Genomic DNA, 4,713 nt, shown 5'->3' with positions numbered 1-4,713 from the left:
TAAGCAGCAACTTGATTTGAATATTACTATGATTTACCAGCTGCTACCTACAAGCTAATTCGTAGGCTTAATTTTGACTCCACTATGTGTGAGCCCTCAAGTTGTACGAACTCTAGTGGCCTTAGATCCGTAATTATATCCTCCTATGGTCTAAATGGTATGACGCTCGCCGAGACAGCGAGAGATTGGGGGCTCGATTCCCACCAGAGACCTCTTTTTCATACAACTATAATAAGGAACTTTCGTTGATGAACTATGTTTGATACGATTTTATATCATCATGTTCCTTGAGCACTCAGTTGTTATCTGTTTGATTTATACATTATTTGTTTCCGGTGCTAAGCAGTAACTTGATTTGGATATACAGTATTAGCTATGATTTACTAGCTGCTCCTAGAAGCTATATTACGTACAAGCCATATTACTATGTGTATACCCCTCAAGTTGTATGAAGGGAGAAAGACTAGTTATATAGATCCGTCATGATATCGTACGGGCCACTGTGGTCTAAACGGTATGACGCTCGCCGAGATAGCAAGAGATTGCGGGTTTGAACGAAGCCAAGGTGGTCCAATTGGAGGAGTCAAAAAAAGACAGCAAAATGATTTGGGTCCGAATCACGGTTTCCCATACCTTAGCTATTTTACAAGGCACCATATTTTACAAAATAAATGATGATTTACCATTTTTCAACAGATTAAAAAAAGAGCTTGAAATTATCTTCTTAATATAACTCGATAGGCATCCTAATGAAAAAAATATATGACCTTGCTCGATGCACAGAAGTAGATTGTGTATAATCAAGGGCGTCGGAAGCGGTCCGGCTGGTCCGGTTTTGGTCGGATCAATAATTTACAATTCAGTATCGTTTGTAAGCAAAATCGTACTTTCTCTGACGCAACCTCTTCTTTTTTTTTTTACAAAATTGAATAACCAGACTTCAAGCAACAAATATTTAAACCAGTCAACCTCGTCTACATGTAGTAGTAGGCCTACCCACCCTAAGCTGTCCCGGGGTGGCACCATGATTTTCCCTACGGGGGCAGAGGTCCCCGACGGGAGGGGGTGGGGCCGATACCCTTAACGAGGGGTCAGATTTCCATCACAATAGCATTGTGGTCGAGAGTCCCTTAAAATACCTCGAAAGCGGTCCAGGGTGCGAAGCCCCAAATATTTTGACAATTTAAGGATTTCAAAGGCTTATTTAATCAGTTTTAGAGCCTATTAATATGTAGAAAACACATACATTTTTTTTCTCTCCCCTCTTATTGTGGTTTGTCTCCCCGACGGGGGGTGGGTTGGGAGGGGAGTGACCGCCGGTTCCCCGCTGGCGCCACCCTTGAAGCTGTCTGAATTATAGGGTTTTATTGCGCCTTTCCCATGTGGTTATGAAGCGCAAGCCAAACTTCAATAATAATAACATAAAACTTCAATAATTTAGAAAAACGATGGTTGACATAAAATTTGTCATTATTCTGGAATCCATGCATCACAATAGTACAGTTCCAAAACAAAAACAAACCAAAATAATACAAATTATAACTTTGGACAAGTATAATGGAGTGTTATGCTTATTAGTAAGAAATCTATCCAAATGTGAGATATGTCATTTATACGGATCAAATAAGTTATCAACTACAACGTAAACAAAAAAAAAGAAAAATAAAACATAACTTGCATTGAAATAATCTATTTTTCTGCGTGATTTGTTAAACCTAAGAGTTTGTCTGGGCCCCTTACCTATAGGTAGGTAGAAAACTTTTCTGTAAATATAAAGTTTTCTTGTTTAATACCGGCAAGAATACGATGCCCTGTAAGGACATAGTTTATTAAAAAAAGGGTTTCCCATCAGGACCACCAACCCCACCCCTCCGCCATGGGCAAACGTGAGGGGTGGAGATCATCGTATTTGGCCGGACCAATAAAAATTGCTTCCGACGCGCCTGACTATATAATAGTGATGTGCTAATGAATTTGACTACATGAAAGTGTCATTTTCGACCATGTACAGACAGGTACTATTTCCTTAAATTTTTGCACGCACCCCCTACCGCCAAACCCTGCATCCGCCCCAGTTTATCTTTACTAATTTCTGCCGGCCTATCCTTATTCATGGGAAACCCTAGTAATGGGGACACTTGTGTTGGTCCCGAAGGTGTCCACTTAATAGTGGTTCTTTTGTATTTAAAAATTATGAATTGTTGATGTGGTATTATGTAAAGTTCGATTTTATTTGCATGTGTTATACAAAATGGAATAGAAATACCATTTTTAAAAGGCAATGAAATGTAGATATCAAATTTAGTAACTAGACGATTGTTTAAATAATTATATTATTAATTGAGATAATAAATAATAAATAAATAATAAATGCATATTACATTGAAACAAAAGTACAAATAATTAGTAAACGAAGTAATTGCATGTAATTGCCTTTATTACAGCACTGTACTGTACTATGTATTCAGCATCATATATATTATAAACTATTAACTATTGATAGTTGTATTTATTAGAATGTTGATTATAATGATTATAATGATTATAATGTATTATGTATTACGTATATAATCGATTAATACAATATATTAATACCATTTTTAATAATAATTATTATAATTAATAATGAATTAAATAGTGGGGTATAATTAATAATTATAATGAAACAGGATGAACGAGTGTTGAGCATGCGCAGTGTTCTTCTTTCTTTCAGCCAATCACATTGATTATTCAACTGTTAAAATAATTTTTTTTAGAGGACGAAAACCATTAATATTTATTAGATTACTTCAGGAAATAAATTAATTATTAGGCCTATAATTTGGCTTCGCAGAATGGAATTATACAGTCAAGATATAGGTCTATAGGAATGGTCTTTCTGCAGTGGTGCCTACAATACTGAATATTAAATTGTCAGCCTTTTCCTTTCATTTTAGTTGAATATATCATCACCACATCCTTGTCATTAGATTGGTGGGTTTAACAACACACTGCATTGGGTTGGCCTATTATTTAACGAAAACGAAATTATTATAGAAAAATTTGAGTCATTTGTATATGTAGCTTATTTCAATTTATACTGTACTAATTTTTTATGTTTCGTCCCTTTCCAAAATCAAATCGAGCTCTAAACTTAGTATCTTAAACTTAAAATTGATCGAGTTACTAGTCCACATATCAAGCGCCTTGATGAGCATCTTATTTCATGGATACGGTACGCTATTTAACACTACATTATTATTATTGTTGTTGTTATTGTTGTTGTTCTTGTTGGTGTTGTTGTTGTTGCTGTTGTTGTTGTTGTTGTTGTTATTATTAACTTTCCCTGTTAGTGTTAATACAAATTTTACTAACCGAATAACAAATGATCAGTGCAACATTTTGAACATCCTTCTATTTTTTCTTGTTTTCCCCATCTTCATCCTGTATATGAAAAAAAATTCTTCAGGCGTGATGCTTCGGATGCGTACCGTATTGTTACCAACATAAACATATTGAGTCTAGTATGAACCCCCGACTAAGCTAAAAATAAGAGTCCAGGAATGAACAGTCGGTGCTTCATACTAGATATTTATCACGTACGTACGGGATAATCAAGTCGTAATTACGAGATGCTCCTACGCAGGAATGTAATTTAATCTCAGTTTTAAAATGAAATTAATTAACCAACTTTCAGAAGATAGTTTCCCGTAGAACCGTAGAAGTTTGCTTATTCATAGATCTCAAGTCAGAACACTACATGTGGACAAGTCCAGAGACATCTACACGGTCAACACAAAAGACAGGCACATCAATTAGAAAACTAGCTAAAAACAGTACATCAATCAGAATCACTAAAGATATGCGAACACAAACCTCGTCTTCCTTATCCTACAAGATATAAAAATAAAAATGAAGAAGCATTGATAGCCCTATGTTAAGCTTTATTTCATGTTTTAAGTGTTTATAAATCACTAAACAAACGAATTATAGTATTTTCATCAACATCTCCATCATCATCTTCATCACAATATTCTATATCATAAGCCTATTATTCACATACCTTGAAATTTTCCCACAAGATATAAAAATGAAAATTAAGCATAGGTCTATGTTAAACTTTATTTCATATTTTTATATAATAAAGTAAGTTAAAGACTTTTAAAATAAAAATCAATAAAAATGAATTATAGTATTCGCATCTCCATCTTCTTCATCGTCATCTCCATCATTACCTTCATCTTATTAATACTATACCATAATTATCGGTACCATCGTTAGACTGTTATTCACATACCTCTTCCTACAAGACATAAAGATAAAAATGAAGAATTATAGACTAGTTAAACTTCTTTCATATTTTAATATATTATCATATCATATCATAACATTTTTTCGTCATTTCCATAAAATAATACACTGTTGAGGAGCCTCCCAGATATCAGGTGGCCAAATTAAACATTATTTCATATTAAATATATATTAAATAGGCTATGTACATATTGTTAAAGCGTTATATCAGCAAAAAAATTAAAACAGTTAAAATAATGGTTTATGTAAAAGATTAAAATATTATAATTGTAATAAAAAGTAATATTTAAACATGTACGAAATTATGTTTAAGAAGAATAAGAAATTTTTTAGTTTGTTTTGCGTCTTTGCATTTTGCTCGTATGTTCAATTGGATCGAATTAAATTGCATCTCGAAGATGTACTGGCAGTTTATCCCAGAAA

Source organism: Anneissia japonica, unplaced genomic scaffold (genome assembly GCF_011630105.1).
Source record: "Anneissia japonica isolate Jap-2015-1 unplaced genomic scaffold, ASM1163010v1 scaffold18420_len8918_cov92, whole genome shotgun sequence".
In the NCBI taxonomy this organism is placed as follows: Eukaryota; Metazoa; Echinodermata; class Crinoidea; order Comatulida; family Comatulidae; genus Anneissia; species Anneissia japonica.
The sequence above is the reverse complement of the archived record's forward strand: the minus strand, read 5'-3'. Positions refer to the sequence as shown.